The sequence below is a fragment of the Macrosteles quadrilineatus genome, unplaced genomic scaffold (assembly GCF_028750875.1).
Source record: "Macrosteles quadrilineatus isolate MER2022 unplaced genomic scaffold, UCM_ALF_1.0 Scaffold_2__2_contigs__length_208266976, whole genome shotgun sequence".
Lineage (NCBI taxonomy): Eukaryota > Metazoa > Arthropoda > Insecta > Hemiptera > Cicadellidae > Macrosteles > Macrosteles quadrilineatus.
In genome coordinates, this window is record NW_026542595.1 from 142,207,496 (window position 1) to 142,220,879 (window position 13,384).

The window sequence follows — 13,384 nt, forward strand, 5'->3', positions numbered from 1 at the left end:
AAAAATGATCCACAGTATTATGTAAACAAATATAAGTGATTTATTGGTCTATTAATTGAAATGTAAAATGCATGATTTTTTCAGAAGTTCTAACGATTGTTATTGAATATTGATATTGAATATTGGTTATGGGAATATTCGTCCAAACAAAAAGCTTTAGCAAACAGATGTAAAAATTTTAAGAGCCAAGTGTATGAAAATAGTTCAAATATAAAAAAAATTGTATTGGTTTGTAGCATAATTCATATAATTTAATTATTAAAATCAAAACTAATATGATTATCCTTTTTAATTCAATCATAAAAAAATACTTTACCATTTAAAATGTTTACCTTAATACAATTTTTACCTTATTTTATTCTCTTTTAACTTTTGAGGCTTAAGTTATCTGCTGTGGCTCCCCAGTGAAAGTGTTTTCTTCCTTTGTAATTATGTATTAGTATGTAGTTAGGTGTTGTTATTAAATCATAAGATTATGGACTGATTTAACTTGTTCCCCACACACAGGCTTTGCCTAAGTGGAGACCATCCATTGTTTGAATATTATATAATTTGTGTAACTATATTTTTGTGTGGTTTTTTGATAAAAAACATAATTTCAGAATAAGCGTTATTTGTTTGTAAGGACAGAAAGAATTATTAACGGACATAGATAAGTAGTCTAAATTACATACTTGCATCTTAAGATATGTTTAGAATATATTCTATACACGTATTGTCCTACAAAGCTTTAAATAAGTGTTCATAAAAATTGTATACTAGAAAAATATCGAATAAAAAATACTGTAAGTAACAATCAAAGGCACACTTTCGAAACTAGGTCTTTGAATGGATGGAACGCCACTCCACTTCAAACAAAACTTGGCCATATTAATCCATTAGAGGCAAATAATTAGCGAGATTCAAGATGAAGATAAAGGGAATGACAAGTTTGGAATTGGATTAATCCCTCAGAACTAGCGAGCTTCGCATAAAAGTTGCGAAAGTTGGCTAAGAGAGCACCAATATCAGAAATGGCTTCGTTAAGTTGTGCTGTTTCCTCTCTCAGAGGTTGAAATCTTCCATTTTGGAAACAAACAGCCTGTTTGTGATTGAGTTGTAATCAATAGCGTATTCAATGTAATTTGCAATTAATTTTACGTAATTACTCTGAGGAATCTGTGTTTGTTTATTTATGACAGAAATGTTGAAAATGTTTTTGGTATGACCCAAAAAAAGGAAGGTTTGTCAGGTTTTTAAAGTTGTTATTACTGGATCATTTTATTTTTATAGCACTATAAGTCAAAACATTTATTCCAATAAATACCACACATCAATAATTCAAAATACAACTTAAAAAGATTTTAAATAGCTTCAATCCGTTGTTATTGTTCGTTGTTATTAACAAAGAAATCTATAACACCTTTTCACTTAAATCATTCTTTAGAAATATAATCAATTTACCCTGATATTTTAAAATAACACAACAATTTGGAGAAATAATCTGCTAATTCGTTTAGATTGATCCATCAAGTATGTACTATGTAGTTGTATAATAAAAGGAACGCGTTTTCGTTTAATACATGCTTTGCATATGCATATCGATGCAATTGAGTTAATATGTATAGGGGTGGAGGTTGTATTTTAAAACACTCTTTAGATTCACACCTAGAGTCAACAGTAGAATAAGGTAATAAAATGTTATTAGTTGAACTATTATTTATAGTATTCTCTTATTGATAGAGTCCAAAATAGTTTTAATTTCACAAAACTCAACATCTCTTGTTACATGTAATAGGGGCTACATTTGAGAGTCAAAAAGTTCAAAAGAATTATGGTTCCCTAACTAAAAAAACAGTTTAAAACAGTTTTTTTTAAATACCAAAACCATTTAGCTTTCTCTTGAGTTATGAATCGTGTCTCCATTTTGAAATATCGACCTCAAACCTAAAATCCTTTTGCAACTATCTGTATGTATTTAAATCGAATATTCATTCAAGAAATTAATATATTTTTTTATAGAAAACAAAGTTTGGATTATTTCAAAACCTTACGGAAAGGAGCAAAGATGTTTAATTCACGTATCCTAATAAAAAATAATTATAATAAAAAAACTTACCTTGTTTGCAAGCATTTCTGTCCGACCAGCGGGGTGGTATAGAACTGAGACACTGAGAACTGATATGTTGATTGATAACAACCAGGGAGAGATTATATACGGGGTCCAGAGGTACAATGGGGGGGACAAATTGTGCGTCCGTTATCCAACTGATTGTGAAAGGTTGCTTTCCTCACCCAACGGAATCTACTTTGGGTGACACTTGAAAAATGAACTCGAAAATCGACTGGACTCTTGTCGAAGTATGGTATCTTTTTTTTATATTTCAGCATTTGTGATTAAATGGTTGAAGAGACATTGATTGAAAACTTATGTGAAAATAAACGGTTGTCGTTTTGTCTGATACTTTTCAAAATTAATTCTGGTTTCCGTATACAGCTTTTTCAATGAAAGATTTATCTAAGTTACAATTATTTTAAATTGTTAAGTTAAACTAAGAAAATTTAGAGAAATTAGAACATTAAATTAAAAAAAATATAGAAATCATGAACAAGTTTTGTCTTTTTCATTCCGTATTCAGAATATGGTACTAGTTGGACATGCCAACCTACATAGATACACTGTTAAGTTAACAATTTAAATCAAGATTTAATCAAAATGAAATTATCTTAGAAAATCTGAACTTGGTAGTTAAAAATGGTACTCAGACTAAAACACTAGACATTTATGATTTAAAAACATTTGTGCCTAGCACAGCAAGCGTTACAAAATAATGACTAGGCCTACCAATGTGCTGTTCCTGTGCTTTACTGTTCATCTTCAAACAACTGCAGTAAAAACATATGTCTATAGTTCCTAGCTAGCGCTAAGGACTGTCAACCTGTTAACTAAAATACTAATATAAGTTAAGGCTACAAAGCTGCCTATAAGACCACCGAATTGTCATTAGGATTGGGTTCTTAACACAAATATTAGTAACAAAACATTATTACCAATTCTTGTTTTTAACTTGACTCAAAACTATATATTTAACTCTGATTTATATATTCCAACCTAGGGCCAGCGTGTACGTAAAACTGGTAAATTTACGGGCATTTATAATATGTATAGTGTGTAATTACAACTAGGTACGTTTACACCAGATTTATATTCTGTGCTCGCTGGTTTACACTCGTGCTCTCATATAGGGGGACAAACAAACATGGAGTGAACGTTGACATTCATATCTAGGACCTGAAAGCAGCATACACTAAGAACTAAAAGGCGTTAAACTGATGGTTAAAAATTAGCAATAATGTCAAAAGATATTATATTTTTTCAGTTAGCTTCGCCATCAAATAAAAGGTCATTGTTAAAATGTCAGCTTTGATGCTTCGTTTCCAAATTTACTACAATGGGTTGTATTTTTTAATTAATCTACACAGGTTTTATTGTTTTATTTTTACAATAGCTAAAATACTTTCAATTTTGGCTGAGTTAATAACAACATCGAGCCTTGTGAAAAATTAATTGTTTTTTGAACGAGTTTAATTTCCCTTTGTTGAGTGACTTTTATTTATAAAGGTACAGTAATTACAATTTTATGACCAAACATATCCACCACAATATCTTGCAAAACGCTTTCAAAATATATTGAATTACTCGCCTTTGGCTTGCTGGGGGCCCAGCCCCCAGGCCCCCTAGCTGTTAGTCGTCATTAGTAGATTAGAGTTGTAACAAAGTTGAAATAAAGCGGGCAGTGAAACAGTCAATGTTACGTAATTTAAAAAAAAATTGCACGAATACATTAGAGGAGGTTGGCAAGTACGTTATAAAAACACCTAAAAACCCAGTTGAACAGAAATTTGGATAAATATTCAATTTTTTCTAACTATTCTGAAGCATTTGCAAAAACATAATAGTATATTTTGAGTACCAATTGCCTTGTAAGTAAAGTGTTGTTAAATATAAGGTATTATGCTGTGGCATGCGATAAAACGTATAGGGGACTTATTTAGGTTAGGTTAAGGCTATCGCTAGATAAATTTGTCAGATAACCTTAAATTGAAATATGTTTGAACTTTTTAACAAGACTAATGCTTAGATAGTTATACAAAGTTATAGAACCTGTACTTTTAAAAGTAATATTTCATAAAAAACTAATAGTTGTACATATTTTTATTTTAAATATAGGTATAAAAGATCGTAAATGGTGAAGGTATCCCAGTTAGCGTACTTTTACCCTGGATATAGAATACAGCTTATGACCACCCACTTATTGACGGTTTTGGCTTAAGTGACACTTAACCGAATGATAAGATCATGTTGTTTATCCTGCAGTAAAGTTAACTCTAAACCACTTTAAACACGTTTTGGTATATGAAACGCCGATTAGGATTTGCGTTGCAGCTACATGTGGTCCTTACATTTTTTGAAAATATAAATTAAAATAGTATTTTAGAAGATTACCAAATATTTGCAGCTTTTATGGTTCAACAAAATACCCATTGTAGCCTAATTTCATATTTGAGCTAAATTAAGAGTAAAGGACTACTTTAATGGGGCTACATGTTCAAAAGTTTAAAAACTACATTTCAAAAATTATGTATAAAACAATCAAAACAACAACTAATAAGCGATGAGCTATAATGGGACATACGTTCTGATACAGGGTAAGTTATTAAACACTATTCCTTAATACATGTCGTGTGTTTCAATTCCACATCATTTGCAAAGATCAAATTGTATTTGTCAACCCCAACCACTAATGCGTGTGTGGTGCTGTTGTTTGTTGACATTTCCTAAGTGCTGGTTTATTTTTGAACCAAACTAATATTTTCAGTATATTGATATTTATACGAACGAATGATACACATTGTTAATAATCAATGTTTTAAGCAATACCAAAGACATATAGAAGAATATTCTGTTTTTAAATTGAGTGTTAGCAATATAGAGAAATAATTTATATTAAAAATAAAGATTTTTTAAAAACACATATTGTAGAATTTAATTTATACAGGGTGTCCCGGAACTCTCTACCAATATTTTAGGGCATTGCTCCTGGGTAAGAAACATACCTAAATATCATATTTAAATTGTCCGGAAGTCCTTAGTTACTCACACAGCCGCCATTATGTTTTTTTCAGTTATTAATTTTTTTCTAAAGAATGATTAAACATACGAAATGGAAACTTTGCACAAACATTAAAGACAACTAGACAAAGCTACAAAAAGATTATGACGATTTTTCAAATTCATAAAACAAAATGGCGGCCATTTAAAATTTTGTTTCTTAATTAACTCAAAAACCGTTGATTCTATAAACATTTTTAATGACCGGCATTTTGTTTTGTGAATTTGAAAAATCTTCCTAATTTTTTTGTAGCTTTGTCTAGTTGTCATAAATGTATGTGCAAAAATTCCATTTCGTACGTTTAACCATTCTTTAGAAAAAAATTAATAACTGAAAAAAAACAAAATGGTGGCTGTGTGAGTAACTAAGGACTTCCGGGCAATTTAAATATGATATTTAGGTATGTTTCTTACCCAGGAGCAATGCCCTAAAATATTGGTAGAGAGTTCCGGGACACCCTGTAGAGTATATTCAATAGAGAGGCAGTTCTTGATCATCTTTTGCACTTTAATGTGGACATACAGCTTGAGGAACGCACCAAACTACCGGGGCATCATAACATAGTTCGAAATAATTGGTGACTGGCTTTGTTTGAACCCAGGGTTGCAGTACAACATACCCAAACTCAAAACACTACCTGCTCCTCCGTATAGAGAGTAAAAAAGTCAAATACACAATCTTTTTGAAAATCGATTAAGTTTTTAATCTTTTCCCACTCGGCTCACTGGTTTAGGCAGTTTTCAACGTATGTTATACAACATTCAATTCCAATTCTCGGCTGACATAATGTAGTGACCGCTCGGACGCAGGTTTTTGTGGCCAACTGAGATATGGAGACGTGTGTGGCCAAAGTGTGACTGTAACACTACAATATATCATATCACCCAGCGGGGGAGAGAATTTTGTTGTGATTATGTGATTTACGTACACTTAAAAAATGCCTACTAATATTATGAATGGAAACAGTTATTTGTGCTACTTGTGAGCAAAGTGATTCGATTGCACTTTGCACTCGAGTTGCACATTATGTTTTTCCTGCAGTTACCATGAAACAAATCAATTGGTAAAGAAACGTGCCTTCATGTTGCAAATCTGGAGTGAGACAAAGTAATTAGAGTGAGAAAATGTTAACATTGTCTCACTGATGAGCGAATTGACCACTTTGCTTTCTCAAATCAGTGAGAGAACATGCACATTGTGCCTACATTTAGGTAACTGTAGGAACAGGAGTTTTATGGGTAAGTCTTGAATTTCACAGTGTGAAAACTACTATATTGAGCTGGAAGTTTGCAGGAATAAAGCCAGCATACCATAGATGGACATTTTATATTTTTATTTTAAAACTCAAGTAGGGATTCGCCCCACTAGTTACTAAAGTTGAAATATTGTTTTAATGCATATACATACCAATCAATTAAAAGCTGTTAAAAAAGAGTTTTCTTTATTAGGTAGTAAAAAAACTGTAAAAGTGTTATTTTTTGTCTACGAATTTAGAGATAAGTTAATAGTGGAAATAACTCTTGAAAATTAACATAATCCATTATCCTAACGAGATAGTTTGCACCATTCATTGCTGTTTATAATCTTTTTATATGTTTCTTATATTTAATATCGTGTATATTTGGACATCATGAAATTTAAGCTATCCTGAGCACAGGCTGACTTAAGTTCCTAAAGTGGTGTACAGTCCGAGCTAATTGCTGTGATGCTCATTTTATTGCAGTGAAGGGTAACAACTACTCCGCAATAAATATAACAGAATTTATAATAAACCAAAAGAGTAAACAATATTTTAGTGTATTGTAAAATATTTAGGGTGTCCCTTATGGGGTGCTTAACTCTAGGAAATGGTTCATAATAAAGAGAATATAGAGTAATGCTCTTCCTCAGGAAGCATCGTTTACTAGTTATTTGAATTTTTATTCGTCACAACACATATTATCATCTTTAAAAGTCTAAAAAATATTTTGTCTAAACTAACATTTTTAAATGAAAGCTATTTGTAATTCTGTAACTGGATGAAAGGTAGTAACAATTCTACAATAATTACTTTTTATTTTATATTCATCAACAATCTGACAAAAAATAGTTCAAAAGTTAACCAAGACTCATTGTAATGAGTATTATAAGGCAGTTAAAACCCTTGGCTATCTATGAGACAATGCGAACAAGATCAACTGTTAATATTTATTTTTGATTATGCAAAAAGTATTTGATATATTTACCCCTCTTAAAGGTTGGTATCTAACAGTTTTTCATCGAAATTTATAATATTACATATTGCAGGGCTTTATCTCATTGCATAATTTAGATTGTGCCATTCAGATGCAATTAATAGAGTATATAAACAAAGTATAAATGAAATTAGAGGATATAATGAGTGAGGCCCGTCAATTAATTTGATACAATTAATATTCAGTTACTATATTATTCTTTCTGTAAATAAAACGAGTGTTTGGGGGTTTTCAATGTCGTTGGAATTTTCTTCTTAAATTTTGCACGGGAATAGTCCAAGGTGTTGATATTTTAAACTCGGCCTTTTGTCAGTTAATTCTTAGTTCATAGCCACGAGCTTAAATGATCAGCTCTAGAATAACCACTCTGGTGATTGCATTTTAGTTAACATTAGTGTTTTCGTTGTAATAAATAGTATACTGAGTATGTTAACAAATGAAAAATGTGCATAAAATTGAATCAAGATTGTAAAACCCAACTATGTGGCAAGTTTAATTATTCTCAAACTTTGTCATCAATTTTTAATTCTAACACTACGTCATTGGTCATGAAAATAAAGAAAGATTATAATCCATATTTTCTAGCCCCTGAGCTGGTTGTATAACTAAATTGAAATTTTACCTTTGTCATCCAGCTCCTGATTTATTCAACTTGTTACGGCCGTTTCGGCATCACTGTGCCATCGTCGGACTGTTCAACCAAAAGGCGTCGTTAAAACACAAAAACATATACAAGAAACACACACATATTTGTCAAAACGGGGTTTTGTAAACAGGCCTGTTGAGGATAATACATTCCCGAACTTGAGCAAGTAGCTGAGAAAGAAAGATTGTATAACTGTAAGCAATGCAGATTTTTATTGAAAATAAAATGTTATTGATATGTTTCAATGTAAAAAGTAGAACAATCCTACTTTTTGTACAAATTCGGTGGCTTTTTGTTTATAAATTCGAACTACTCAACAAGTGTTTGAATTAGGTGGTATAGTACATCTCCCGGTTGTGAAGCACGGGTACTGCAGCTATTATCATTGTAACATAAGTTCACAAAAAAAAATTATTGTGTAAAGTAAAAATAAGCATAAGTGTTTCTTCATGTGTTTTGTCTTACATGCATGATGAATTATGTTTAAAATATTTTACATCAATTTTTTCTCTATCAGCTGTTTAGTGACATGCCGCCTAGACATGTACAGGAGGGGGGAAATGCGGCACTACGGTCGAGCCCTTGGGAAATCCAGCTTGTCATTCCCTCCTAATGGTGTTCAGTCAAGGGCGATTTGTTGGAAACTTTGTATCCTGATCGATGCAAGCGTGCAAACCACACACAATAGCCTGCCATTGACTGTGTTAACTACTTTCTTTCATCAAAGTGTCCTTAACACCTTGCTATGGTGTTTAGAATGTAAGTGGAGAGTGAAAATTACCACATTTTGGTACATATTTTAACAAAAGTAACATGTAAAGCTTTAGAATCCATTCAACACGTGGCGAAGACGGTATTGTCTGTGTTGTGAGCGTCAAAACTTCAAATGGAGTTTTCAAGAGGTCAGTCTCAAAGCTCTGTCCTCTCCCCATGGAGTAAGAAGAAGTATATTTACATACTCCATAGAAGATTTTTTAGCTTTTTGAACAAGGTGTTTGTTTGTTTTTGTTTTTTTTTTTTTTGTAAAAGTAATAAGTTTATTACAAAAGGTTTATTATACTTTAAACCGTTAACAACTTATACTAAACAGTACTGGTGCCTCTTAACCTAATGACTAAAATTGCCTTTCGATAACACAAACAACAATCCATAACACATCGACGGCTACTGTTGACGCAGAGCTGCGACTGTGAACACTTTTGTGTGCGAAGCTTCCTGGCAACTGATCTAGGATACGGTGATCAAAGAGTGAATCATTCCATATAAATAGTAGAAAAATGAGAGTAGATAGAAGGCTAGCTTGACCCAACCTTCCCGTTGACATTTGGTTAAAGTATCAGCGTTCATGATACTTGTTGGATCGTAGAGCCCCGGACCTGACATCACTGGCCGGGTGCGATACCTGTTGATGTGGTAGGCGATAAGTGGTATGTTGAGACATAGTGAGAACCACTGTCCCGAGAACAGGAACAGCACGTTGAACAGGAGATGCAGCAAATACTCTGGGATCACCAGAGGATTCAGGCTGTTGCACTGATCTATGGGATTCTTCAATCTTCTTGTATTATTCAGAATACAGTCATAACATAACCTCAATATAAATGGAAATTGGAGAGAATGGTTGTCAACATTGAATGAAACCAAATAAGTTAAAGTAACTCTGGGAAATCAGGTGTACCAGCAGTGATGCAGGCTTTGACTCTCTTTACCCTCTTGATGTAGAAGTAATAGAAAAATTACCCTCTTCTTGAACAAAAATTTCCCTGCTACTCTTCTGGGTAATAAGAAAAATTACCCTCTTCTAGCACAAAAATTCCCTGTCGAGGGACAAAGTAAAATAGGTTGTTGGTGGAACAGTGGACTTGAAAGAATTAATTGAAATACTCTGAGACAGTGGAATTGAAGGAATTGAAAGGTCCAATGGTCCTGTCCACATCACTTGAACTAACATGAAATGCTTGAATGTGACTTGATGGTGGGTTAAAAATTAAATTGGAAATATTTTAGTTAGGTACTGGATTGATTATCAGGGTTCGAAGGACCAAATGTTGGATATAATAATGGGAACAGCCCAAAAAATTAAAGTGAAAGTAATAAATACCTTTTGCAAGAGTAAATTTGCTTACTGACCTTGTAGTGTAGTGGGGTACCCCATGTGTCTTCTTCAGTGGCTAACGCGGAACTAGCTTCAGAGATAAGGTTGGGGTTTGACCTTTGATACTGAGGCTGTTTATACAGGTTGGGTGACTAAGGAATAGGGAAATTGTTAAACTTGATTGTCTAACACGTTTATTAAAAGATAATAATATAAAAACATAACGTTTTAGTAAAAAAACACATTATAACCTAAGTTTTGTGTGTGTGTAATTTATGGTTCGTAGTTTAAAGTAGTGTCGTTATCGTTGTTAGTTTTATGGTGCACTGTTGATACTATGTTAAGTTTTTAAGACTCAAAATTCACAAATAGCATTTTACTTGTTCTTACTCCATTCTGTAATATGTTCCTGTAAATAAAATTATCTGTTAGGCCGAATTTACTTTTAGTCCAGTAAAATAAGACATTTTGGTATGCAAAAGGTCGGGTAGTTCTGATTTTTGGATATGTTGTTAGTATTGGGCCCATAACATAAAATCCAAGTTATCCACCTCGAGATACTGCCGCTCGCCGCGGGGCGCGCCACTTGTTATCGAAATATCAAAAATATGGCAATTCCTATTGTTTTTCACTCAATCTCGTGAACCGTTGATTTTACCGAAAGTTTTATATTATTACATTAAAGAAGAATAAATTTGTGACAGTTTAAGCCCAACAGCAAGTATGTAGCGTAAATAATGGTCAAAATACAACCCATCAAAATAAATAAATTTTCCAAAGACGTATTAAAATTGTGGTTTTTTCAATATTTCCACAATATAGCTGTTTGAAGCAAACACCGTATTGATTTAGAGAATATGCCAGTTTATTTGCTATTGATAGAAAATAAATGAAAGTATGAATAAAAATACCTCCACCTCAGCACACCTGCAGACTAAGCGAATTTCCATTTGCTTGATTTGATTTTCACAAACCTATTTAAATAACATTAGGTTTAACTGGTACCTAGGTTTGCTGCTACAGGGAGAGTAATATAGTATATAAAATAATAATAGTATGATAAGAAACAAATAAATTTAACCAATTTTATAAAAATGTGTCTATAAATAAGGAAAAAACAATAATTAAAAATCTTCGCTTTTGGAATAACTTGAGGTTTTTCTCCGTAACCAATAACTGTAAAAAAACAAAACAGTTTAATGCTCAAAATTATTTGTTTTTAAGCTCTACAAAATTCTTTAACGATACAATTGTAAAATTGTATGTTTTGAGGGTTAAAAATGAAAAAAAAATATTTTTACCGGCAAAATACCTATAAGGCAACCGTTACTATGGCCTTATCATGCCGATCATGCTTCGCGATCTCGTTTTAATAAATAAATGTACGTTTACATGATTCATTGATTTATTAGGCCATCAAGCAAAAGCAATAAAGTAAATGATAAATAGTCCATCTCTTGTTTCACAAATAAAAGTAATGTTTGTACCAAATTCCACTAAATCGGATGATTTCTGGGAATCATCGTGCTAACGGACGATAATAACTTATTTGGATACAGTTTAGTAAAATCTTTGGATACAGGGTCTCCAAAAAACTCACCTAGTTTGGAAATGTATTTATTTATTGTACTAGATACAAACTACTGTTCAACGACTGATACCATAGAGAAGGCTATGCTGATATATTAAATGAAAGGTAATAAAATAAAAGTTATTTTAACACTATCACACCTCAATATGCGTACCATTTGTAGCCCTGCAGACATGCAAGCTATTTTTACTCATTTTTATCATTAATATTTTATTACTTGTATTATAATTTATTTCCAAAACTATGTTCAAGGTCAAATAGGTTTACGCAACTTATTGCCAACGTACGAAACTAAAACTTTGAAGTATACTCTACACAGCACGAAATGATTATTACTCATCCATTTGAACAATAGTATCGTGAGGTATGTTTAAAACGATGGAGTCTTTTTCGGACACCCGGTATAGGCCTATATACATATATATGTATATATTTATATATGTTATAACAATTTGAACCAACAGTGTTTTTGGCCTCTAGGAATACCAAAATGAAAAAGGAAATTGGTCCCGGGTCTAGATCTTACCATGAGACCTACTGTAATAACGTATTCCCTATAAAAGAAATTTGCTAATAATCTGCATATCATTTATATTGAATGGTGTGTGTTGAGGAAACCACTATTTAATCTTTTCATCAATTTCGTTGTCTCGAGCAATGCGAGAATGGCGCACGTCAACATGTTGCTCACTGTTAATGTTCAACTGACGTCATTTTTATAACATTTCTCAACTTCCTACAGATTTGATGAGGACGGATCATCCCAAGCGCCCATCAAGTTACAACATTTTGTCTGTTATCCCTCGTCCTCGAGTCAATCCACCAGAGCTTTTCATTGTATTTATGAGGGCCTGTCCGATGGCCTAATCAGACCAAATTCCACAACAGAACTTGTCTGTACGTCTTGTAGTGAAATTTCCGATCTTTATGATTTTTTGTGTTCTTCAATATCAATCCTGTATTTAAATTCATATTCAGCATGTCCTGTATAGATGGGCGCACTTGGCGTGGAATAATTACCCGCTGCATGGAAGATCTGTAGAGTGATTGTAATTGGAAGATCTTATTTGCCTGATCTTTCAGCCTCAATAAAATGTTCACTATGTTAAACTGTTTTATTTAGTTTTCATGTGAAAGTATTGTACCCAAAGGTTAGCTTAAATGTTTATGTATAAAATTTAACAGCTTTGGGAAGAGTAGTTTTGCCGTTGAAGGTATATTTTGAAGGTCTGTTTTTTCGGCATGTAAACCTACATTTATTAAAACGAGTTCACGAAGCATGATCAGGCCATGGGAACGGTTGCTGTATAAGGTTTTTTGTTAAGAACGGGGTTTTCGTATTTTTGACCCACAAAACATACAATTTTACAATGTATCTCTAAACCATTTTGTAGAGCTTAAAAACAAATAATTTAGAACATTAAAATGTTTTTTACAGTTATTGGTTACGGAGAAAATTAAAAAATGTAAATTAAAAAACCTCAAGTTATTCCAAAGCGAAGATTTTTAATTATTGTTTTTTCCTTATTTATAGACACATTTTTATAAAATTGGGTAAATTTATTTGTTTCTTATCATACTATTATTATTTTATATACTATATGCCCTGTAGCAGCAAACCTAGGTACCAGTTAACCCTAATGTTATTTAAATAGGTTTGTGAAA